This window comes from Equus przewalskii, chromosome 29, assembly GCF_037783145.1.
Source record: "Equus przewalskii isolate Varuska chromosome 29, EquPr2, whole genome shotgun sequence".
In the NCBI taxonomy this organism is placed as follows: domain Eukaryota; kingdom Metazoa; phylum Chordata; class Mammalia; order Perissodactyla; family Equidae; genus Equus; species Equus przewalskii.
The window spans coordinates 21,666,301-21,692,595 of NC_091859.1; the positions used below are offsets into that span (position 1 = coordinate 21,666,301).

At 43.9% G+C, this 26,295-nt stretch overlaps 1 protein-coding gene across 1 annotated transcript in view; it reads left to right on the top strand.

Annotated features, from left to right (window-relative positions):
* The first annotated feature begins 433 nt into the window (after window positions 1-433).
* Window positions 434-26,295, top strand: part of ELK3 (ETS transcription factor ELK3) — a 66,310-nt gene continuing 40,448 nt past the window's right edge. Inside the window, exon 1 of the mRNA XM_070600220.1 lies at window positions 434-833. The gene's annotated coding sequence lies outside the window, so the exon portion shown is untranslated. The remainder of the gene's footprint in view (window positions 834-26,295) is intronic.

Below are 26,295 nucleotides of genomic sequence, written 5' to 3' on the forward strand. Positions count from 1 at the left end.
TGCAACAGCTTCTCGTCTGAGCAATTACGCCCCCACCCAGGAGAAAAGCAGCCCTTTCCCAGAGCAACCAAACCCCGAAGCCCACTCCCGATGCCCCCTGCCCCACAACGCTTCCACCCCAGCTGACAGCGAACAGCAAGGCCAGCGGCCTCCCCATTTCGGGCCTCCCCGCCACAGCCAACTGGGCAGGGCACGAGCCCACGGCAGGGTCCCGGGCGGTCCCCAGCGCAGGGACCCCGGGGGAGAAGAGGGAGCCCGGGTCCCGCCGCATTCCGGGGTCAGCCCCCCGCGCGTGGGGGTCCCGCTGCCCCGGGTTTCTGGCCGCGTCGCTCCCCCCGGTGGGGAGGGGCTGCGGCCGCTCGGAGTCGCCCAGGGTCTGGAGGCTCCTCCCCTGGGGTGGCCGAGCAGGAAGCGGGGCCGCGGGCGCGGGCGCGGGGGCGCGCGGCGCGGTGCGGGCGAGCGCGGGGCCCAGGCCGGAGTATGCGCGGGCCTCGGCGGGCGGCCCCGGCGCATAGCCGCGGCCGGGGCGCGCGGCGCGGGGCGGAAAAGCCTGTTTACACAGACTGCACACCGCCTGGGGAATAATGCAGTAAAGGAAGTGAGCCGGCTCGGCCTGACTGCTCCAACTTCCTGCTCTCACACACACCAGAGGAAAAAAAAAAAAAAAAAAAGAGGAGCGAGAGAAAGAAAAAAAAGGGGGGAAAATCAGGATCTCATTACAAGAGCAACAGACCGTCTGCAGACGCCTGTCAGCATGGAAAGTCGGGGGCTTTCGCCCGGTTCCTCCTAGAAATTCCCCCGAAGAAGGATCTTGAAAGCTCCCCCACATCTGGGTAGGTAGCAGGGCTTCTGCCTGTTGCTCGGACAGTTGCAAAGTTTCCTTGGGGGTGGGTTTTTCTTTCTTTCTTTCTGTTCTTTGGCTTGGTGGGGGTGGGGCGGGTGGGCGCCCCGGGGTGGGCTTCGGGCCCGGGCCGGGGGGCGCAGCGGGGATGCTCCAGCGCCCGCGCCGTCGCCGACCTGCCGGAGCTCCGCGCCGCGTCCGCGCGCCGGGCCGGGGGCTGCGGGGACCGTGCACCGGGAGCCCGCCTCCCTGGGACTGCGCTGTGAGCCCAGAGGAGGGGGCGCAAGGGGTGAATAGGGATGGTGAGATTTGGGGTCCCCGGGAGGAAGAGCGACTGGAGCAGGCTGCGTGCCTGGAGGCTGGACCACCGCTGACCTTGCCGCTGGGGCTGGTTCTCCCCCGGGGTGGCAGTGGGCACCGATGCTCGGATTCTGGGAGAGGACGAGGTGGAGAGGGAAGCGGAGGGCGTGGGGTGCGAAGACGCGGGGCTGGGGGCTGCGTCCACTCGCTCGGCAGGTGACCCCCGCCCGGGTCACCGCCCCAGGCGCACGCCCAGCCGGGCCTTTAAAAGCTGGCGGAGTCTACTAGACACGGTTTTGGAGAAGGATTGGGCACAAGATGGTCTTGGCGCCCCCAGCTCTTTAGGAAAGGGCTCTTCGGCTTGCAACTGAATGTTGGCCTGTAATACTACTGTAACTTTTTCGGGCGGAGGAATTAAAATTTTGGAGGGTTAGAAAAGAAAACCCCAAAAAACAGAGGTCTCGGTTTTGTTATGTTTTCTGAACCGAATCATCCTAAGGACAAGTTGCAGTTAGGCGGCGGGTGGGGGTGGAAGCAAGAAATGTTATTTCAGAAACTGCAAAAGGGGCTTTTTAGAAAAAAAAAACGAGTGTCGGGAGAGTTTCTGGCTTGTCTGGAAACGGCAAGACTAATTGCCATGCGCTTCCGCTTTGAAACTGGCAGCAGACAGCATCTTGAAAATGACTCACTGGAGGAGCTCACAAAGAAACTGTGGTTTGCTCCTTCTCAGGTTTATGTATTTGTGCCTTTTACAGTTTCCTTTGTAGTGTTTCAGGGGTCCCCCGCTGACCCCCTCCCACCCTCCCGCTTTAGGAAGCCCCTGGCCGGTCTTTAACTCCCCCCAGCACCCCAGCCGCCGGGGAGGAGGGGGAGGCCGGGGGAGGCTAAGTTGTTTTTGGAGTTGGCTGGGGAGAGGGTTAAAGGGATTCTGCTGCTGCAGGGGAAAAAGTTCCCTGAATTTTCCACTGGCTGCTGCAGGAAGAGAGCCCCTTTAGTCATTGCTAAGTAATGTCTGCACACACACCAAGTAATCTCATTAGGAGTTTCCGCTGCTCCGCACAGGAGGGGTTTTGTGCAGCCACTGTCAGCCGGGGGAGCCCTGCGCTGGAGAGGGAGACCAGTTACGGCTTTATTTACTCAGAGGTGCAGCCGCCCAACGAATCTTTTCAGGGCAGCATCTTGAAAACTTTGAAGTCCCCTTGGCCATTTTGCATTTCGGACTTAACAGGTTTTTCTTTCCCAGTCGTGTGTGTGTGTGTGTGTGTGAAGTTTCTATTGCCTAAGCAGCTCAAACACACCCATTCTCTCCCATCTGTGCTTCAGTCTTTGTTGGGGGTGGGGGGCGGGGTGCGGAGAGGGGGCGGGCGGGGGGGGAGCGGGAGGAGATAAGAAACCAAGCCTATTCCAGGCATCTATTAATGAGCTCAAATCGATTTCGGAGCCTTATTGCCGAACAAAATAGCCTCTGATCTCTCTCTCTCTTTCTCTCTCTGTGACACGCATTTATTTGGGAAAGGTCAGTTATGAGTTTCAATTTATGGGGATTATAAAATTACAAATTGTGTTAGGAGGGCACGTGGGTCAGACAGTTAGGAAGACTGGCCATAAGTGTTTTGAGAGTTTCCAGTAATGATCCTGCCTGCAAAAACCCTTGATGGTCTTTCTGTGGTAAATATAGCCAAAGCCTTCTGACCTTTTTTGTTTTTTTTTTCCTTTTTAAACCTTTAAATGTTGGAAATGTGTAGAGTTGCTAAAAAGGGTAAAGAATTTTAAGCAACCCGATTGCAACTCTGGGGCTCCTTTAGTGACAAGGGCGTGCTGCTTTCTTGAGGGTTTTTAAGGTGTTGGTGATTCTTTTACGGTGTCAAAGCATGTCCTAAAGCAGCCCCACCAGGGTAGGGTGTGAGTCATTGGACATGAGTACAGGATGTCCCCAGTGTGGTGCCTGGCACAGAGTAGATGCTCAATAAATTGTTGCCTTGAAAGCTATGAGTAGCATAACAGAACTTACAATAAATAGATAAGAAAAAAAGCTTTCCAAAGCTAACATCATTCTGCATGAGCATCCCTTAAGGATGGCGGCTGTCGAGTTGTCTCAAGACCACATTTCCTTCGAAATAAAAAGGAGGTGATTAGGATTCTTCATTCCAATACCTTCTTATTTGGAATGCTTAATTTTCATTTATATCAGTAGTTCTCAACCAAGAGTAGTTTGCCTCCCAGGGAGCATCTGGAGACATTTTGATTGTCCTAACCAGAGGGAGTGCTGTTTGCATCCAGTGGGTAGAGGTCAAGGATGCTGCTAAACATACAGCACTGCACAGGACAGCACCCCCCCCACCAAAGAATTTTCCCTCCCAAAATGTAGGTGGTGCCCAGATGGAGAAACTCTTGTTTACATTAATGAGGATGATGATAACTCTTTTACATGCGTTCACTCAATGAACAGGACATTTAAAAGTCATCAGTAGCACTTTTCTGCCACGTATATCACACAGTGTGCATGAATTTTCTCTGCCTTTCTGGTCAGTGGTATGCAATAGAATGACACGTGGATGATGACATGGTGATAGTGTACCTTTGTGAGCTGGATTAGACCATCTCTGAACCTCACTCACTCGGTACTAATTTAGCTTTTTAGACCAGAAGGACAATAGCCCAGATGGAGGACAGCGGTGATTTTTCAGCCTCATTTAAATTTTGAAGTTTGCTAAACATTTATTAAAGACCTCTTCTTTTTCTTATTTAAAAAAATTTAATAATTCAAAACTGCTAATACACAGTGAATGCAACACTGAGATCATAATTGAAATTTATATTGGTAATAACTTTTTGGAACTTGAATCTTTTCCTGAAATCAGTTTCAAAGGACTTCCAGGCAGTGCATATAAATTAAAATATTCCTTTCCTAGCTGTCAGATATTGGATTTTGTCTCTTTGGTGCTACCCAATTATATTTATATATATGTATTTGATTCAAGAAACCAATATGGTTGCAAAACATTACCTATTGACAAACCCAAAACACTTAATAAAAATTACCCAAGGATGTGACTTCCTGGAGTAGAGACTTTTTTCGCTGATGGTGAGTTACTGCTTACTAATTAATGGCTTTGCTCCTTTCTAGTCCTAGGGAACGAATCAGCCATCTCCATGTTTCCCAGACCTGGGGTTCCTCATTAAACTTTAAAAGAAATGAGTTCTCTGCCTAATCTGGCTGTGCTCTGGCTCCTGGCAGCTGGCTTGTGCCCCTTCCCAAGAGCCTGTACCTATATATACACATGAGCGACATGGGTCGTTTGAATGAAGAATCCCACTTCTGTCAAGTTTTTCTGTTTCAGGCAAGAGTTTTTTATGTTCTGGTTATCCATAATTCCTCTTTGCCTTCGTTGATTGATTTATGACATATTTGAGATCACTCTAGCCTAACAGTGTTTTCTAAAGGTTAGTTGTTTTTCTGTTATAAAAAATATTAATGTGAATTAGCTTAGGAAAATTCAGAAAACCACAAAGAAAAAAAAATAAACATCTCCCATAATCCTATTTTGTTAATATTTTGGTGTATATTTTTCCGTTCTCTTAAAATGCATGTGTGTATACATACACACATACGTGCACACACACATAAAGTTTTCAATTGGAATCACACTATGCATTCTGTTTTGTAACTTATTTTCACTTAACATACCATGTAACAGATTTTAATAACTAGTTCTAAGACCAGAATTAACACACATAGAGCTTGTGTTTGTTGATCTGATGAATGTGTTGACTCAACAGTGGATTGACATAATTTCTACATGGACTCGTCCAGTGTTTTTGTCTGTGGCTCCAAGTAATGTTCTAAGAATGCTGCCCTCTTGAAAGACTGAATTCATAAGTACTGTGAAATTTGGGATTTTGATGAGTTTCTCTATGATTTAAGAATGAGTCATGATTTTCAGTAGAGTATCAAGATGTAGTAACAGGAAGTCCAGGGCACTACACATCAAAATAGAATGTTAAATGATGAAGAAAAGAGAAACTAGGTTAAACCGAAAATACACCTTGAAGTTCTCTAACTAAAAGGAAGGAGGATGGTACCTCTTGCATACGTTAACACGTCTTGTTTGTTACTGTTTCGTTTTCTGTCAGTAGAGTTTCCAGACTTTGAAATTGGTGTTTTAAATGGATTTTCAGCTCAGGATTACTGTTGCTCAAGGCCAGTTTGAATTGAGATTATCCAGCTTTTTGGTTGAAACCATGGCACTGAGACCATGAAAACTCTGGTTTTGCCACTTATAGTGCAGTCTCAGAAAACTGAATTATGTGGGGGTGTGTGTGTGGGTGTATGTATGTGTAACCTTCTGTTAAATCCTAAAGGCCTTCAAAAATGGTCGATCATTCAATCTCTTAAGTAACTATTCTATGCAGAAGTTTGACTCCTTGTGCCTTCTACCCACAACCAAAAGAAAAATGGCCTTTCATCCATTACTGGAAACTTACATATATGGCAGCAGTTTAAAAATAAACTTTGAATTGCTCGTTTCAATAAATTGTAATTAGGTTTGAGTTGCCACTAGAAATGAACTCGTTGACTACTTTATGTGTTTTAATTTACATTTCCTGGAAAATAATTATTATTCTAAGAATTAAATGGGATTATTTTATAATTTAGCTGTGCGGTTTTTTTGTATATTTTTAAAGAAATTAAGATGAGGGTTATACTAATGTATTCTAATTTGAATTGGACTGAACCGAATTTACTCACACACATGCTCTAAAAAGAGGTTCCAAAGCACATAGTATCATACGTATTTTTAAAGCTACTACATGTAAGAACAAGTCCTAGTTTTCCATATATGAATATGGGAGTGATGGAGTAAGTATAAAACACACTCATCTGATGTCTTCTCTTAGACTCTGTGGTGAGGTTAGCATTCCTTTACTCCAAGCAATAAAATAATCTAAGACCCTTGGTGTCCCTTTTTTCTCAATTGAGGTATAATTTACATACATGAAAATGCACAAATCTTAAATGTTATTGTATACACCCATGTAATCCCCACCCCCTAACCTCCAAATAGAGAATATTGCCATCACCGCAAAACACTCCCTGCTTATGTTCTTTTTAATTATATTATGACAATTTCCTGATTTTACCATGTAGGTTATTAAACCTGTTACACCTTGATAAATACTACTGTATTTTTATTTAATCTGCCTGGTTAAAAATAAGTCATTAGAATGTGTGGATTTCCCCATGATACATACAATAAGAGGAAAAATTCCTTTGACATTATTTAATATCACCTAAGCTGACCAAAAGTAATATGTATACTGCGGGGAAAAGTAGATTCCCTTAAAACCAGTTGTGTTGAGAGAATATCACTTACTCTTCCAGGACCTCAGTTTCCCTGGCTGGATGGTAAGGTGATTGAAGTAGAGAGGCTGGAATAATTCCTTTCGAGTCAAAAGTCCTCTTCTGCTGTTTGAGAGTAAAGAACTTGAATTCTTCTAAGAGTTGTGAAAGTGTAATGTGAATTTTTGCTATCACCCCAAGCAGCTCACTTCTAGACATATACAGCAATTTCAACAAGCTGCTGTTTTGTGGTGGGAAAGGGGGTTCAATTTCCCATCCAATCCCGTTTTGGCCCCTTATTGAATAAGGAACACCCGAGGGAAGGTCAGTATCAGATACTGGGCTCCTTTCCTCCTTTTTTTGAGGTCTGTGACAAGTGCCACTCATTTCTAATGACCCACAACTGCCTCATTCTTGGGGTGACTGTCTCCGGGTTGGATGCCCAAGTAAGGTTTTGATCACCAGGTTGGGCCCTACTCCCTCCTTCTGATAGTCTTTGAAAATGCTCTCCATCCTCCTCTGCCTTATCTGAGGACTCCCACATTCCCTCTCTCCCCCTCCAATCCCTTTTCCACCCACAAGCTAGAGCAATCCTTTATGCACAGATCTAACCATGTCACTCCTCTGCTTAAAATCTCCCAGTGGCCTCAGCTAGGATGAAGACCAAAATTCTTGACGTGAGCTGCAAGCCGTGATTTGGGGCAGCCACATAGGCCTTTCCTCAATTCCTCAAATGTGTAACAGGCCATGGGGCCTTTCCAGTGCTATTCTCTCTCCGGGAGTTCCCTTATCTGCCCCTACTCCCATCAGTTTTTCTCACTTCACTTTGCCTTGCTAACTTGTAGGCATCCTTCAGGGCTCAGCTCAGCCATCTCTCCCCTGAGGAAGCCTTTGCCGGTCCCGCACACTAGATCTCCCACAGCCATCCATCCCTGGCCCCAGAGCCCTCGCCACAGGCTTTATTTACACGTTTCCTCATTACTCGAATTTTCCCTCTCCGAATTCTTACTATCCAAACACAGGTACTGAGCAGTTTCAGATATATATATTTCTGGAGACTGAGTTAGTGTCCCTCATTATTCATTAATACTCTTCATCCAAAACTCAGGAACCAAGTAGATTTGATGGCATGATAGCCCTTGTTATCTGAAGTCACTGTCCAGACCCTTGAATCCATTAGATCTGGATAGTGGGGGATACATGTGCATGTATGTGTCATGATGTATTTCACATCTGTCGCCACCATCAGTCTGTAAGCTCCCTCTGGGCCTGATCTGTTTTTCTCATCCTTGTGTTTATCCCAGCGCTTTGCACAATACCTGCCATTCATTGAATTTAAAATAATCTGAAGGGGGGAAAACTTGTCAGTATAGCCCTCCCTTATTTTGCCATTGGACTTGATAAAGCACTTTATTGCTTTGCATAAATCCAACTCTTTCCTAGATAGTAAATTACTTGGATTAATAAGAGTCATATCTCTTGGTTAAACCATAAAGGCAGCCAAGAAGATCCTCTATCAAGGATGTATCATTTTCTAGAGTTTTTTCCCAGACTTGCAAGAAAAATAGATGTACAAAAATCAGGTTAGTTTATTAATATCCGAGACGACAAACTTTAGCCCTATTGTTGATATCAGTGTTATACTGAGAATGGTTGGTTAACAGTTAGGGAATTCATAGACTAGTACAGTTTAAAAGACTCTCAATGTAAAGTTCTTTCCATGTTAAAATTAATCATTCTACGGCAACCATCATTAGTCCTTTATCAAGACTTCAATTGACCAAGATTTCGCAGTGCCCTTGGGCTAAGTTCCATAATGTTCACAGTTAAAAGTCCTTCACTTACACAAAAACCTGAGGCTGTAGTTTTTGTCTGTAACTTTTTGTAATTAATGAATGATGTTTCTGATGGAATTTTAAAATAATAAAAGACTCTGCCTGTGTGATTATGAAAGGATGGATGACTAAATACCTGAATTTAGTGGAAGAGGACTAGTTTTGCTGTTAATTTCAGCTGGGTTTTGCCAAGGACCCTAAGTTTATTTGATAGTCAAACCTTGCTTGACTAGAATGCCTGATGAAGCCGATTTTTCTCCCTGCACTTAATTGTCAGAAGAGAGATTAAAACGGCAGTAACAACAAAACAAGAGCCCCAGAATTTATTCCAGGTTATGCTCCTGGGTCACTGCAGGAATTCTCCTCTACTGTCTGCACCTTAAATTCTCATCAACCTCAGAATATGATACTGAGGCCCAGAAAGATTGGAATGTTGTATTAAGCAAGAAAAGGGGCTGTAGATGTTAGAAAAATATCCTGATACTGATAGTTAAGAAGAACACTTCTCTGGTTGATGCTCAGTGACCTGGAAGTGTAACTTCCTCACTTTTGAGGCTAAAATCTGAGCCCTGGTTGTTGGCGTTCATTTGGAAATGAAAGAGATAAGCACCGGCAGTGAGGAAGGAGCCTGTGTATCTGGTGTGTCTCCACAGATGTGGGCTCCAGGAGGGATGGAGGAGTCTAAGAGAGTAGGACAATATGTGGTCTCAGTTTTTGCCCCTTCTCTATGCAGGCACACTTCTCATGCAGGATCCTAGCCCTCGTTCTGTACAGAGATGAGAGCATGAGGGAATGTGTGCTAAACTTCACTCCAAAGAATCATTGCTTCACTGTGAGAACTCAGGAGAGAACTTGGATTTTTTATGTAGTTTTCAGGAGAGGAGAAAGCTGAGATTCCTGATAATTTCAGCAAGCCCCATTAAGAACATCCAAGAAGGGGCCAAACCATTTCGTTTTGTTTAAAAGGCTATGTGGATGCAGCGCCTCCTTCTTTTGTATGGCCCTGCACTTCGAGATTCTCTGGAATCTAAAATTCATGGACATGGGCAGGGAAGTTATTTCTGCTAATGTCCCTGCCTGTTTTCCAAGCCCCAGATACTGATCATTTAGACCAGGGGGTGTTGGGTGGTAGAGCATTGCTTTTTGTCTTTTTAGAACAAACATCTCCAAATTCTCCAGGTGATCCTGAGTCAGGGTCGCAACTAGTTAAACCCCAGACAGAGACATGTCATCACATCTGCACTGAACTCTGGTGGAGGGCAGAAATGCCTGTTGATGGGCCAGCTTCATCTTTAATAGTCAAGGCAAAAGCAGAAACATCGCTCAGCCAGCCACTGGGCATTCCCTCACTGCCAAATTCACTTCTTTAGGCTCTTTAACACTACTTCTCAATTATGCGTTTACGATACTTGGATAAATTGAGTCATTTTGAAGAGTCTTAAAAATTTCTTAAAGTGAATTGCTTTCGTTACAAAAGTAAATCCTGCTACAAGATCTCTTGAGTCAAACAAAATGACCCAGGCATACTGGGGTTCTCAAAAGCTCAGAGTCACTGCCCTCAAATAAGAGCATTGCCCTGCTTTGTTTGAAATCAGAGCTGAACCACAAGAGCGGGTTCCCCCTCAGCCTCTGCCATGTCCTTTGTTGTTGTTGTTTTTTTAACATAAATATTGAGACCTACTAATTTGTCTTTAGGAAAGTAGGAACTTTAAGACCTTGACATAGAAGATCATACATGCACCAGATGATTAAAATACAGAAAGGGTGATTTTCTTTAGCTGGCAGACAAAGATCATCTCAAGTAGGATCTGGCTGGTTTCTTGCACGATTAATACATTCACGTTGAACAGGTCTTGGAAGAGTAAGTAGGGTAACAAGTTGTATGTGACATTTCAAAAAGGGCTCAGCCAGGTTAGTAGATGGCAGATTCCTGAATGGGAATTAAGGGCCTCGACGAGGCTTGGGGTGTATATTTAATGTTTGATGCTAAGGGCATCACCAGCCATTCTCTCCTGTCAGATGCTTTTGGTGGCCTCTTGAAGTAAACACGTGTGCACATTACCCTGACAAGAATGAATGAACCATCGGTCTTCCACTTGATGGCAATTTTAATGTTATTTTGTTCATTTATTCAGTGAAGTTTGGGGGTTAATAAAAAATAGGTTTCAAGTATAAGGCATTGGGAGAGGATTATTTAGATTTGAAGCCACTCACTGTCTATTTTTGCAGTAGGTTTCTTCGAAATAACTATACTTAACAGGAGCACCAAGATATTTTAAATGTGTTCTGCTCACTGTCGTTTGTCTACAGGTCAGGCTCGGTTTCAAATAGACATTCAGTGAAAAATGAGATGCCTTTTGCTTGCCATTCTACCTTAATGCCATTATGTTTTTGCTTCATGTTAAAAAGAACTGTATTAGAAGTTATTTAAATTTAGAAGAAACGCTCATCATCATGTGCAGCTAGACTTGATATCTATTTAAAAAAAAAGTGAGAGAAACATATGCATGTGGAGACAATAAAGCCATAAAAGGGATAGTCTACCTTTGTGACTTCAGATGGAGCTAAAATCCCCCACAGATGTCCACCACATGAGCAGGTGATGATGTCTTAAAGACCACGGAGTCACTGTTTTTTATAGATCCCTTCCAAAGTGCATATATTATCACACCAGATTTATGTATAAATGCTTATGCCTAGAATTTGCATTTCCTAAACCGTGAAAGAGTTTTGCTGAGAAGAACACCAAAGAAAAGCAGTGAAGCTGAAGTGAGCACAGAATCCTGAAGCCTAGAAGAGTCTAGTTCCTTACTTTGGTAACTGCCCCATAAGGCAGCTCTTTGTGCTTCTCAAAAATCTCTAAAGAAGATGTCACAAACACCGGTAACTCATAGCTATTTTTGCAACAATACTATATATAGTTGGACCCAAAGACTAGCTAATGTCAATATTATCCAGCTACATCTAGATGTTTCCAGAAACCAACATATTTTGGCAAATAAGTTGCAGAAAAAAGTTTACAATACTATTAGCCATTTGTAAATTATCAGCAGTTCAAATATGCTGTATTATAAAGTTTTAACACTGATCATATACTGCCAAACAATGTCAAGATCAGCTAACTAGTATCATTTTCTGTATCTATATACTAGTTTAAAAAGACACGTAAAATGACTTTAGTGGATTTACTCCAGGAAGAGGGAAAGATAAGTTTCCCAGGAGTGCTGATGTTGAGGACAGTTTTCTTTAGTGACTTAACCATCTAGAAAAGATTGAAGAAATGGTACTTTACTATTTTAAGTTCTATAGAAGAAGATGAGAAGATGAGAGAGTTCCCAGCTTCTCCGGGAAGACTGTGGGTTCTCGTCCTCTCCAGGCCACTGCCAGGCTTTCTGTGAAGGGAAGCTGGAAGGAGAGGGTCAAGGGGCCTGTTGCTCTGTCCCGTTCCCAAGATTAAGTAGCCTGATGTGTCATGCAAGCGTGAGAAGCAGCCACTGGTGACAAGAGACATGTTCTGATGATGGCAGTAAATGAAGTAGAGACAGATTGGAACGACCTATGGGGAGGCTCTGGGACCTGCAGTGGCTTTGGCAGAACCACGGAACAGAAGCAGTGGTCACGCGGGAGAGATTTTGGGGGAACCGGAGATACGAGCCACGAGGGGAGGAAAGGCTCTGTGGGGTGGAACCAGGGAGGCAAAATTGCTGTGCAGATGTTGGGGGTGGCCCAGGCTAGGTGCAGCCGGGCCGGGGCAGGGGAAGGTGCACAGATGGTCACCTTTCTGTCAGGAAATGCCCGACGCTGCAGCAGGACGGGGATGCTGAGCACAGCTGTGCACATTTCCTGGTCCCCAGGATCCCTTGGGATCCTTGTGAGAGGAAGGGATGGTGTCGCAGCCCACACCTGACCCCACCCGGGACTCCTTCCTCCCCGACCCCGGTGTCGTCCCAGTATGTGTGCACATGTGTGAGAGAGAAAGGGCAGAGTGATGCTGACAGTCATTTGTGTGGGTGGCCTTTAAGGAACAGCTGAGAAAGAAGGGCAGTATTGTTCAGCGCAGCATATTGCTGGTTGCCATCGATGGAAAAAGCGCATGTCCGGATTTTTAATTAGAAGAGCTAAGACATGAATTTTCTTTTTATTAAACATATTTTATCTTGCCTGTATTTTTTTTTCTAATGTTTCCACTGGGTGGTACTGCAGGAATTCCTACCTTTTGCCTTGGATCTACCCTTCCCAGAAAGACGCCTCTGAAGCATAATAGGAGGAAGTCCTGATTTAGAAAGATTTTACAGTTTCAACACAATAGAAGAGTGTGGAGGATGCTCTGGCAGGAAGTGTTTCAGTTTCTGGATGTGGAAAAACCACCATCATTTTCTATCATGCAAAAGTGTTCTTACTACATTGGGTATATACTTTTGGCTTCACCAACTTATTATTTCATACAGAAAAGCTTTCAAGTTTATCTGAAAGATTACAGTTTCATTCCAGTGGGAGTGCTATGTAAGATTTCCTTTATTTTCGATTTTCGTAAAACTATCTTAAAGTATCTAAGCAAATAAACATTTTCTGGTGTTAAGACAACCACATATTTAAAAAATATCTGTTAAGGCTTTCTTTGAAGCTGAAGGCATTATTCCATTCTCATTTTAAAGATCATTTACGCAATGTGTTGGTCAAAAGGTTAACTTAGTTTTTTACTTTTAAAATACTCGTAAGTCGTAAAAAGTCTTGTAGTTTGATAACCCTCATGGATCGAGGGGGGCAGGGCTGGCCGTGTCCCTATTTTACAGATAAAGAAGTTGAAATACAGAGAAGATGACATCCTCGCCTGAGACCATGAAACTCTTTAAGGCCATGGCTGCGATGAGAATTTGTATGCTCTGACCTCCAGCTTTTCCCCTTGCGCACAGGATTGGATTTTATTAATATTAATAGTACAAAATTATAGGTAAAAGATTTTCCACTAAAAGGCCTATGAAATATAAGAATCAAAGGTAGTGTGGGGGAAAAATACTCACTGGAAATTAGGAAGCTCGATAAATTGAAGCTCAGATTTAAGGACAGCAAGATTTTAGGTAAGTTTTAAATCCAAATAATGCTTTTTTCATGTGCACATTGTGATCCGCCATGAAATCTCAAATACTGCTTTCTTAGAAGCTGAAACAGAGCTTCCCCAGAAGTGTTTGTTTTTAAAGGAGAAATCTGGAGCCCCTGCTGGGTGCAACACGGGTGCTGTCGTGTCTTTTCAGTGGGGTTCCCAGCCCATCCGTGTTCACACATGAAGTGTTTCTCATGATTCATTTCATTGTTACATGAGATACGCACAGGTTTGGGGCCCCTCTCTGGGGCCAGGCCAGACTGCATTCATTTCTGACTTGCATCTCGTTCTGCCGTCTTGTGCACACACCAAGTGGAAGGATGCATCTCTCATGCTGAGGAGGAGCTAAGTTGTAGAAGGTACAGCTTCTCGAGTCCTGTCTTCATAATCAAGAGCCAACCTTGGTTATTTCGTGTTGGATGAACCTGGAACGTATCTAAACCAATATACTAGATCTTTTTCAAAGGGAAATTGGTTTAAAAAATAATGATGGTGGGATAGGTTCAAAGGTTCTTTCTTAAATCAGAGCCCAGCTGGAACGACTGGCGTCTCAGATGAGGCAAGGCCAGAAATGAAAGAGGAAATTTCCCGGTTTGATTCCTCGTGGAAAGGTTGTATTGCCCTCTGAATTCAAATGAAACTTTTCTCTTAGCGGCGGTGAAGTGTGCCTGTAAGAAATGAAGCCTCTGCTAGGGGGAATGTGTGTGGTGATTAAGGACCTGGGCTTTGGCGCCACATGCCCTGGATACGAGTCTCGGCTTGCCTGTATGACTCCTGTGGCCATGAGCGTCTTATTTCACCTTTTTAAATCACGACTCCCTCATGGAGTATTAAATTTAGACAATGTGCGTAAAGCACTCAGCACATGCCTGGTACATAGTGAATGCTCATGAAATGTTAGTGTTGAAAAAGAAAAGCTCCTACTTAAAGAAGTAATGGATTTTTTTTGGTATGAGCCCTATTCTTGAGAATTCCATCGATTCTCAGCATTGCTGGTGGGGGAGGATATCACTAACATTTCCTTTAGAACGGGGCTCTTTATTTGGGATTTATGAATTATCTTTAGCGTTTTACAAACCCTGTGGAAATCCTGTGTATTTTGTATGAATATATATCTGTTTTTTCCTTAGAGAATTTCAGATTCTCAAAAGGGTCCACAGACCAAACACAGGAAGAAGATACTGCCCTGGGGATGTGATATTGTGTGTGTGTGTGTGTGTGTGTGTATGTATGTATCTATTCTCTGTGTGTGATTATATGCTTTAGGTTATTTATATGAAATTGCTGGTATTTGGCTGGTTTTGACCCATAAAAATAACAATTGTACATAGTTCAACCTAGTAGTTGGTGCTATTGTTAAGAAACATAATTTGAAACAGTATCATGAGAGAGATTATAATGAAGTATGATTATAGCTCATTTTCTATGTTATTTATCAAAGTCTCGCAAGTTAAAATTCGTCACGCAGCCTTGGACCACTAGTAATCATATCTATCCAAAATAACTTCTGCTGCGTACAGTATTGTGAAATAGTCTGAATTTTCACCAGCCTTGAAATTTCACTTATGGCTAGCTTTATCACATCTAACGAATCATTTTGCTGGTTCTACACTATTTTGATCCCAAGGACTACTGTTAGGAGAATTTGCTTAGCAGTTTTTCCCTGTTGACTTCATAGAATTAATTACTCCAGGGAGAAAAAAGTTCTCCATGGGTTTTCTTGGGCAAAAAGAATAGCAGTGTTCTTTCAGAAAGCAGAGTTTGCCGTCGTGTTGAGGGTTAAAACAGAGCTGACACACAAGGCAAAATGAAACCAGAGCTGCAATTACAAAGTGGGACAGATGTAGGAGGCCAGGTTTCCTGTGGCCCATTTTCCAGTTTCCTGCCTGCAACCTGCAGAAGAAGAGGAAGCTGAATGTTACCAAGTATGAGAACTGAAGGGGGATGTGCTTCCAGCCAGAATTAAGATACACACAAACAGCACGGGCAACAAAAACCTTTGCAAAGAAAGTGAATGTTTGGGTTTTAGTCCAAAAATGTCTAGGAAGGAACAAACTCATCTGTTGAAAGAAAAAGCATTGTCAGCAGAGTCCGTCCCTCTATGCAAGACTATGTGGGGGACCGGGGGACTGTCCCAGGTTGTAGGGACCTCTGCTTTTTATAGCCCTACTCATCTTTCAAGACGTGGTCTGCTTTTTTAATACAGTTGGTTACCTGAAAAGATTTTCCTTGCAACGCCCAGGACTTCGAAGTCTGTTTCCTGGGCCTGTTGATATATGAGGAAGGTGGATGTGGTTAACCGAGTGGCTATAATGAACTGCAGCCTCACTTTGGGAAGGCTGGGTGACCAGTTGGCTGCTTTGATCTAGCAGGCTTGTGTTCCTTTAACTGCCCAATAAAATTTTGTCTGATGTTTTCAAAGAAGAGATTAAATGGCGATCTGTGTGTTGAAGCCTACAGATTGCGCACTCTGTTTGTGTGGCTACCTGATGAGCCGTGTGGGGGGGACGCAGGGCTCAGGAGGTCAGACGATGCTGGAGAAGTAGACGAGTCCATCTTTCTCTGGAGGAAGAGAAGAGAAAAATAAAATCATTCTGTGTCTGGGCTCTTTAGCGCATTATAGAAGAGTCTAGATATTACAGTCCCTGCCTCAAGGGTAAAGAAATTGAGAGGCAAAGAAATTGAGATTCACTGCACACCTTTTTATTGAATGCCTGTTGTTTGCTAAGTGCTGTATTGGAATTTCTGGTTGACGCTAATGAAATGATGGCTAACGATAAATAGCTCCATTTGTAGAAGGCTTGTTGAAGGCTTCATAGACAGTGTATATGAAGGCGACATGTCAGCCTTGTTGCAGGCTTATAACGTACAGGGCACTGGGCCGAGCTTTTCTCATGCACCATCTCCTTCAAACGGACTTGCTTCTTTGAGATACAGAGAAATGCGTGTATGCTTCTGAGACCACCAATTATTTATTTACCCTGTGAGTTGATCACCGCTTCTTCAAGCCCAGGAAACACCTCTGTACCAGGAACATTAGGAAGTTCTGCGACGTTGCCAAATTAGGGATCAAAGAGGTACCCACGTGAGGCAGCCGAGAGGGAGAACAGGCCCTTTCCCATCTCCATGGGCCTAGTCTGAAAACGTGGGGTAAGATAGGGCTGGGTTGTGCAACGGTGGGGTGGGGTGGGGTGGGAAATGGCATGAATATACGGATGTGGGAGGAAGTGGAATGGCTCGAACACACTTTCCCAGGGGGCGTTAATGTAGCTATCCATTTACTTTTCCAAGGGAAATTCACCCATATAAAAGTCACCGACAAACCAATTGAATTGCTTTTAATATTCCCAGCGACAACACAGAGTTTCAGAAGGAAAGAGGGGTGGATCATCCATGCAGTAGATGGCGTATGTTGTTATTACAGTGGCCGTCAGCGATTTCCCCCTCCTCAGATGGAAGAGTTATTTGCAAAATCTTGCTAACTGTAAAGGATAAATGAATGCGCCTGAGCAGTGGCTACTTTCCCTCTCTTTTTCTGCTCTTTAAACTTTGCTCTTTAAGAAATGGACAATCTCCCTCTCTTTTTCTGCTCTTTAAACTTTGCTCTTTAAGAAATGGACAATCTGGAGATATTCGAAGAATGACTGAGCATACAAGCATTTGTAAATAGATAAAAAGAGCTTTGAGCACAGCAACTTGGCCTCACAGATGAGTGTTTTTTTAAAGGCCGTGGTTGACCATAATTAAAATGTCTTTTGAAAATAAGTTTTAATAGTCTTAGTTCCACCTGACACAAATCAAAACGACTTCAGGTATGGGCTGCAAAGTTACCATATGTTATCCTTATTAATGCCTTAAAATGAGTGTGTGCTGAGTTGCTGCAGACCTCAAATAAGACATATTGTTGTTTTCCAATTCCTTGACTTAAGTACAGGGTTTGTTGTATATAACGAAACGGCTTCTGCTCTTTCTCTTGCACATTGATAACACTGTGGTACAGAAACCCTTGTTAGATGCTGCTTTGCACAGAGGAGCTTAAGAGAATTTTCGGGACGAAGTGTTCAGATTCATCCTCATTTCTCTAACCATGCAAGTTTTTTAAGAAGCAAAAAAGACGTGTACTTACTGAGCACCTGCTTTGTTCCTTACACAGTTTTTCTCCTTTCCTTGGGCTCTCTCGTTTTGGACTAATTTTGTTGTTATTGGCTAATTGCTTTAGTTCCCACAATATATAAGCTTTAGAAAATCAAAGATAATTCTGCCCCCCTCAACTCCCACCTCAGTATAACTTTAAAAATGAAACCAGGAAGATGCAAAGAGAAGTGTTAGGTTGCCATCAATAGAAAGAAGAACAAATAAGTGGGTATTTCGACTTCTAAGAATGGAAGCAAAACCCTCATGCTTTGCATAAAGATGCTGTGCAGCCCCGTCTCACATTAAGACGTCTGGCGCCACCTTGTGGCAGACAGGAAGAATGCCCGCTTCCAAGAAGACGCAAGCAGCTTCTGGGAGGGAGGCAGCCTGAGAAGGGGCACCCACAGGGGGCAGGTCCAGGTTTTATGGGGCTTGAAGCTTAAACAATTTGAGGGAGGGGACCTTCTGTACCCCAAATTCCAAAAATTAGAAGTACAAAGTCACTAGGACCCCTAGACTTGTGCAAAGTGATGGTCCCTGAGACATTATTATGAGTTGGCCTCGGGGGCGCAGGTTCCAGGTGACAAGCGATGCATCGATGCTTCGTGGGGTAAAGCTAACTCTCCCGTCAGCCCAGCGGCTGCAGCAGGCTTGGTGCAGTTTGAAGGAGCACAGTAACCCGAGCTACTGGGTGCCGTCTGTTCTTCAGGCTCAAGTGGGCAGTTGTCTCTGGGTAAGTTGCAGGTCCATTTCATTCCAGGCCCCGTGCTGATTCTGGCTTTGGCTTTTGCCATTGCTGCCCCCTCCCCTGCTGCCTGCTGTGAGGGGGACGTCTGCCTCTCTCCTCTCTAACTTTTGAAATTTTACCCACCCTTTAGTTTAAGGCTGTGCTCAGGCTCACTCCTCTGGAAGGCCTTCTCCAACTAGCTTGATCCTAAGCCGAATGCACGTTCCCTGCATTCGGTGGGAGGCAGTATTACTGAGTGGTTAAGGGCACAGGCTGTGGCATGTGCTAACCTCTGTTTTATTTATTCATTCATTTATTTGACAACTGTTTTCTGGGTGCCTACCTGGCGTTGATCTGAGAGATGAGGATGCGTTAGTAAGCAAGCAAAGGTCGTCCTCATGGCGTCAGTGTTCGAGAACAGTGCTTCTCTCAGCCATCTATGGAAAGAGACCAGTTTTTAAAATTTCCAACGCATTGTGGACTGATGATTTGGAGAAATACAAGAAAAATAAATTACTAGGAAAATAAAAGAAAAGGCAAAGATACCAAAATACGAGCCTCGATTTTTTTATTTTAGGCATAAAATTACATTTCAATAAATATAATTAGAATAATTACAAAATAACAAAATAATTACAAAAACTACATATTCATAGAAAATCCATATAAAGGCAATTAATAGAGAAGATCACTATTAATGCTGGTGACTTTCTGTCATTCAGTGATTTTAACCAAATAAGTTATAACTGAAACAGAGATTCCCATGTTATATGCCTATAAGCATACTTTATTTATGTTTTAAATTATTTTATTGAGGTCATATTTGTTTGTAACATTGTGTCATTTCAGATGTACATTATTGTATATCAGTTTCTGTATAGACTGCTTCGCCCACCCCCCAACCCCCTTCCTCTCTGGTAACCACTAATCTGTTATCTCTGTCCATGTGTTTATCTTTCATGTACGAGTGAAATCATGCAGTGTTTGTCTCTGTCTAGAGTATTTCACTTAGCGTAATACCCTCAGGGTCCATCCATATTGTTGCAAATGGCATGATTTTGTCTTTTTTTATGGCTGAGTAGTATTCCATTGTATGTATACACCACATCATCTTCGTCCATTCACCCACTGATGGGCACTTGGGTTGCTTCCATATCTTGGCTAGTGTGAATAATGCTGCAATGAACACAGGGGTGCATAAGTCTCTTTGTATTGTTGATTTCATGTTCTTTGGATGAATACCCGGTAATGGGATAGCTTATAACCACACTTTTAAAAAACACCATATTTATCAATATTTCACTTTTAATGTAGCTAAGAGTTTCTTCTTGCTGACTAATGAATTTCATCTGGGTTGAATACAACAATGCTACTTGCAGGAGATGATGTGTATAAACTACTTCTGTGTTTTGTTTTAATTACACTCGAGAGAAGCCAGCTTCTCAGAGGTATTTTCACACCTCTTTCAGCAAAACTGGGATGTTAATTTTTTAACTTTCATCTAAAATGAAGCAAGTATTGCTGCATTTTACGATTCATCTTCAATCCTTCATTAGTTGCCACTTCCAACCATTTATCCTGTAAAGTTATAGTTACATTTAAATCATCTTTTAATGAAATCGATTAATTCTAGATTTTTATACACTTTTGGGTTATAGTTGAAAACGGACCTTGAATATCACACATTTTAGCGTGGTCCTACTTCATGTTTCTGACTAGTCCATAGCTTGTACTAACAAGGTGAGCGTACTGATCACATACTTTGATGTAGTGACAATGTAAATTGCGGTAGAAGTCACTACATACTTACACTCGATATCTGTACTTATCTCATCATGGACTGGTGACCAACAGTTTGCACTGGTATGTTGGCCGCATGTTGAGTAGACCGTTGTAGGGGGCCCCTGCTCTGCCGCGATTGGACCTTAGTTTCTTCTTCTGCAAAGTGGGAACAATAATGGTATTTAACTCATAGGACTATTGCGGGAATTAAATGAGATAATGCAGGGAAAGTGCTTGGTATGTGGTAAAGGCTTAATAAATAATACCCAACATGTACTGAGAAGACAAAGACAAGGCTCTTGTAATTGGAAAAGACAGATTAATTAATGAGTGACTCACACTGCGAGACAGACTATGACGAGAGCTAAGAGGACTCCTGGCCTAGATGTGTTCACACGTATGTGCTTGTAAATTACTTCTATTTGGGACATCAGGGGTGGCCTCTTGACCTTCTCTGTCCTGCCCGTGTACTTATTGTGTGAGCCCGCTGATTCAGCATCAGGGTGATTACTGCCTTTTACTGCTGTCGCCCTGTGTCATGAGTGTCGGTCTTGTCTCCCACCCCTGGGAGGGAGCAGTTTTCACTTCTTTTGTGTGGAGTGTTCATTAGACCCCCAGTGGTCAGAGGAAGCGTGCCTGGCGTTAGTTAGTTAATGTGCCCTGGAGATTGGTAGCTAGTACCCTTGACCAGAGGGAGAGAATTCAAGATGCTCATGCTGTGATAGTCCCACGTGGCCTGACGGCTCTCAAGTAGGCAGAGGGCGGCACCAGGGTAATGAGAGTGATCAATACAGCAATCTACAGCATCCTTCTGAGGCTCCTTCCAGATTAAAGAATGAATCAACGATATTTGCATTCTTTAAAAACAAAAGAGTTGAAAACAAAGATTGAGGGTGGAAAGGAACCACTCAGAGTCCGCTTAAGTGTCTTTCCCCCTCTGTGCTAGTGGACAGACTTTACTCTTGGGCTACCTCCAGCCCTCTCTACTCCGCATCTGTTGCCCTGACTGGCCTCCCCGGGGAATGTAGCCATGTGGGCTCCATCTTCAGCAGTCATAAGCGTTGTTATCATAGGTGTCCCTTGGCTGTCATTTTAGAACACTTCTCTTTTCTCTTTGGGAACCAACCGCTCTCATCTACTTGAGCCCCTTCCCCTGCTCCAGGGACACCAGAGAGCTGGGAGCAGAACCAGCCCCAAGGGAAGTGTCAGCACCCAGGGGCCATCTTGGCTGGAGTCACCACAGCTTGGAGGCCTCAGGCAAGCAATTTAAATGAGTATTTCTTAAGCTGGGGTGAGAGAATATGTGCCCAGGAATCTGAGTTTTCTGCGAGAATTTTTAAAAATTTTTGTTCTTTCATTTTTCATGATGGTCTAAAAGAAGAAACATTAGCATGTTCCAAGTCACTTTATAAACAACAGTCACCGAACAGCTGAACAATCTCCCTGGGTTTCAGCGCCTGTTTTGGGCTCATTGCCTAATGAACAGTGAACCAAGGTGGACACAGATCTCGATGCTTCTGAGCGAGGGGAAGACGTAATGACCTCACAACAGGCTCTAAGAAGAGGTTTCCCTGTTGCTTAAAAATAAGAGTAATCATTTCAATAACACTCTGTACCAGGCATAGTTCAAGTGCATTATTCGTAACTCACATAATCCTTACCACAGCCCTGTAAAGGAGATTTATCATCTTCATCATCCCCATTTTACTTATGAGGATATTGAGGCACAGAAAAGTTAAGTAACTTACCCAAAGTCCCACAGCCAGATGGGCTAGTCTGGTTTCAGAATCTGCTCTCACCCACCGTGGAGCTTTCCAAAAAAGACACAAAGAAGTGGTTCTCTCTCTCACCTGCTGCAAGCTGTAGAAAATAATTGTGCTTCAGTGAAAAACCGTTTTTCGTCTAGATGCTAGAGAAAACCCCTGTGAACCATGTGATTCTCATTTTGTGGAAGCTATTTTACAGTCCTGTTAATTATCGATAACTGATAGCAAAATAATTCTTGTCTATAGATATGCAAATTCTGTTGTTATCGTGTTGAGCTGACTCCCCTCCCACTCTCAGTTTTGTCTCCAATTTGTGCCTTCGTTTCCGTATTCCTAATCTATAAATGCCTCCATTACCGAGATTCTGTTTTGAACTTGTGATAATGTCTTCCTAGTTCCTGCCTTGGTTAATGAGTGAAATAAAATCTTGAGCATGTCTTCATTTTTACATCTGTATGAGAGTCATGATTTTACTCATTTTTGAAAATTATTCTTTAACAAAGGAACTCTCAGCTTCTCAGTGAGGTCTTCCATGACCTTCTGCTCACACGCCCCAGGCTCCCATCCCTTTAAGCCGCCCTGTGTGCATGTATCCATAGCAGCGTTCTTCCAACATACTGTGTAACTTAACAGTCGTGTTTGTGGTTTATGTCCTTTCTCCCCCCACTGGCACCTAAGCCCCATGAGGACAGAGGGCTTCATCTCTTTTGTTCCTGGATGATGTTGCGGTCAGTGGCGGACCACATACATGATGGCGGTGCCATAACATTGGCACCGTGTAGCCTAGGTGTGCAGTAGGCTGTACCATCTAGGTTTGTGTAAGTGCACTCTGTGATGTTCATACAACAACAAAATGGCCTAATGACACATTTCTCAGAGCGTGTCCCTGATGTTAAGTGGCGTATGACTGTACCTGGATGGCTTCTTGGTGTAAAATGGACTCTCAAAAAAACCCAGAAACTGAGGGGCCTGCCTGGTGGCATAGTGGTTAAGTTCATGGGCTCTGCTTCAGTAGCCTGGGGTTCGCCAGTTCAGATGTTGCGTGTGGACCTAGCGCTGCTTGTTCAGCCACGCTGTGGCGGCATCCCACATAAAATGGAAGAAGATGGGCACAGATGTTAGCTGAGGGCCCATCTTCCTCAGCAAAGGAAAATTGAAAGAAGTGGGGAGGAAATTGGGTCTTTATAGTGTTTCGTAATATAAACACATCTTACTCAAAAGAACCTACGTTGCCTTAGTCGTTGCCTTAACCTTTTCGTGAGTGTGGGATGCCTTTCAACAAGACATTGTCTGTCATAGGTAAAATTAGTTGTTAATTTGAATGGGGGAGAGGAATCTATTTTACTTGTCAATTTCATCTTTTCATTATATAAGAATTATAAACCTTGAGGAGCTTATATCCGTTTTTGTTGTTTATCTTGAAGGGAGAAAAAATAAAAATGTGAATGAAAAAATTTGATTTGAATGTTGAAAATAGTTTGTCAACACTGGGGGCCTAGTAATTTTTTTCCCCTGCTCCTTTAAAAGGAGGTTTGCGTATTATTCAAATTTGGCAGACTTTAAATAGTGTAAGTACTGTACTCCACTGTGGGGAGGTATGGCCGGCCTATAAAGTACAAAGGAAAAGAAGCAGTTGGGGCAAATAGCAAGAAGCTTTGTTCTCTGGAGAGGTCTGGAAGTCGGTCTCGCCAGCCACTGTGACTGTTGTCTTTTTGGCTCCAGTAGAAATGGTGAGAGACGGTCCGTTGCAGGCGGCAAGACTGAGGCGAGGTCAGTGGAGTACAGAAAGTATCGAATGCTCGGGGGCACCTCTTCCTGTAAGAGCACTGATGCCTTTAAAGTGGGCCGATCCTCCTAAATATAAAAGTGCAGAGTCTGATTTTGCATAAAGAATGGCGTTAGAATAACTGATTACATTTCATACATTCAAAATGAGGTCTGGCCAGGGAAAGGGGAAAGAGAAACATTTTCTAATTAGCAAAAATTTCGATTTGGGGAATATTTTTAAAAGATTTATAGCATTTCTTTCATGTGTTCTATGTATTTTAAGCCCAGAGTTGTGGGAAATCAGTTAAATGAGGTTAGGCTGATGAAACATTTTAACGCAAATCAGGCCTCCATTTGCATAATAATGTATCAGACATAAATCTCAAGTATCAACACTTTCTTGAACTTTTTATTTAACAGTATGCTGTCTGAATTACTCACATTCGTTATAAAGGCAACCAGATAAGTTGGACTTTATTGTACCAGGACGTTAAGATATAGGACTTCATTAAGGATTCTAGGCATGAAGGAATTAATTTAGGAAAAAAAAAAAAACCACTTGAATTTCATTTGGATGAATTTGCTAGTATGTTAAGTGTTGGTGGTTGTCCGAAGGGTGTGCTCCCCTGTCACAGTGTTAGAATTTTTTCCTTTTCCAATGTCCCAGATGGGGCAAAATTTGTGGCTGGCAGAGGTGTGAAAGAACAGGAAGCGTGATTGTATGTGAAAACAGTTGTGTAAATGATGGGACTTTATCATAATGAAACACAGTGAGTGCTCTCGAACGGAGAGATCCACAGCAGTGATGTCCTCTGGTGGCTCATCACCAACCCCCCCTCCCTCCCCCCCTCACGGCCCCCCATGGACTCACACATTTTAATCACACTGATGGCTCTGGCCAAGATGGTGGGAGGGTCCAGAGCCCCCTTGGGGGACCACTGTATCCCAGAATTACTCCTGCTGAGTGTAGAAGGGGGTGACAGATGTTTGTAGGTGTGATTATAAGCTCACAGAGAAATGTTTTTGAGAGGAACTCATCTCTGAGTAATGTGTGCCTGGGATTTCCATCAGTAAAGATTTGTGTGACTGCACCATCGCTGGAACTGGTGGACCAAGCAGGATAGAGGAGTGGCCGAGGAGAGGTGGAGAAGAGGAGAATGAGGCGCTCAGCACTGGGTTTGACGCGCTTTAGGCAGGAGTGGCTTGATGCCTTAGTCACCTCCGGGGGAGCTGTGTTACTCACACTTAAGCCTTCTGAGTAATCCTCCAGTCCTCAGCTGTAGCCTGGCTGTGACGCCTCAGTGTGGGAGAAGTGAGGGGGCAGGAAGGGAATGTTCCACATCCCACCCAGTAGCCACTCACACTCTGCTGGAGTCTGAGAGTTTGTTGGGGGCGACTCTGTGAGTCCCAGTTCACAGCTCTGTGCCTTCCCTTGGCCCCGTTCCTCTCCTCCAGAAGTCTAGGAGGCCCCTGATCCGGGGGTCTCCATCCCCACCATTTGCTCCTCTGCCTTGTCTATTTCTAATCCTTTACGTCTCCCTTTTCTTTCCCCCTTTCCGTCATCTACCCTGTGTTAGGCCATGGCCACAGCACCCGTGGTCATCACGTGGCGTGCTTGCAGTCCTCTGAGTAAAGACATGATCAGCCAATCCTCCTACATCTCATAGTGTACTTTTCTGTGTCCAGACACACCTCAGGGTTGTGAATGCAGGTTCTATAGTGTAAGGATATTGGCATCCCAGAAAGAGAGAATTTTTTTAAGCAAAAACATTGGGTATTGAAATAGTCAACTTGTGCTGTAACGATGCTGCATAACAAACTGCCCCTACAGTCACTGGCTCACAGCAGCATTTATTTTTCTCACGGGTTGGCTTCCGGATGCTGCTTCAGACTGTGGGTTGTAGGACTTGCCTCCAGGCTTTGGGTTGAACTCAGCTTGGCTCATTTTGGGGCAGCCCCTTCACAGCAGTAAGAGGAACACGAGAGAGAAAGTACAAACGTGTGAAGCCTCTTAGACCTTGGCTTAGAGTTGGCACGTTGTCCCTTCTCCTCAGCATTCCATCGGCCAAATCAAATCACACGGCCAAGTCCACATTTCACAGGGGAGGGGAAAATAATACTCCCTCCCCTCTAGTGCACTACTGTGCGATCACTTGAGCGAGGGAGGTACCGAAGGATTGAGAGCATTAATCCAGTCTGCCACATGGGTCCTCATAAGTTCTGCCTGGAGAACATGGCTCTGCTAGATGGGGTTGGAACGGCATGGAAAGGGATTCCGGGAAGCACAGGAAGCTCCGAGGAGTCCTGGTTGGTAGAAGCACTAACTGTAAAATACACAGAGATGTTTGACATGATGGTTCGTGTCAGTTAGAGGTGGGGGAGGTGCAGGTGGCTGACCACTTTCCTACCTGGCCGGCGCGCCACGGGCCCAGCAGTGCCTTCCATCCAGACCTCCAAACCCACTGGCAGCTGGCTGCCCTTTGGAGCAGGTTCCTCTGCACATCCACTTAAAGTTTCAAAGATATTTTAAAGGTTACTCTGAAGTATTTGGCCAAGAAAACACCAAAGAATTTGAGACAACTGTTAGCAATTCTTAGTGCCAATGTGAGAAGAAAGCTTGGGGCTCATCCTCCAGTAATCGGAAGGGTGGTTCGTATTAGCAGTTGGCGCCGGCACGCTGCTGCGTATCACAGCAGTTGTG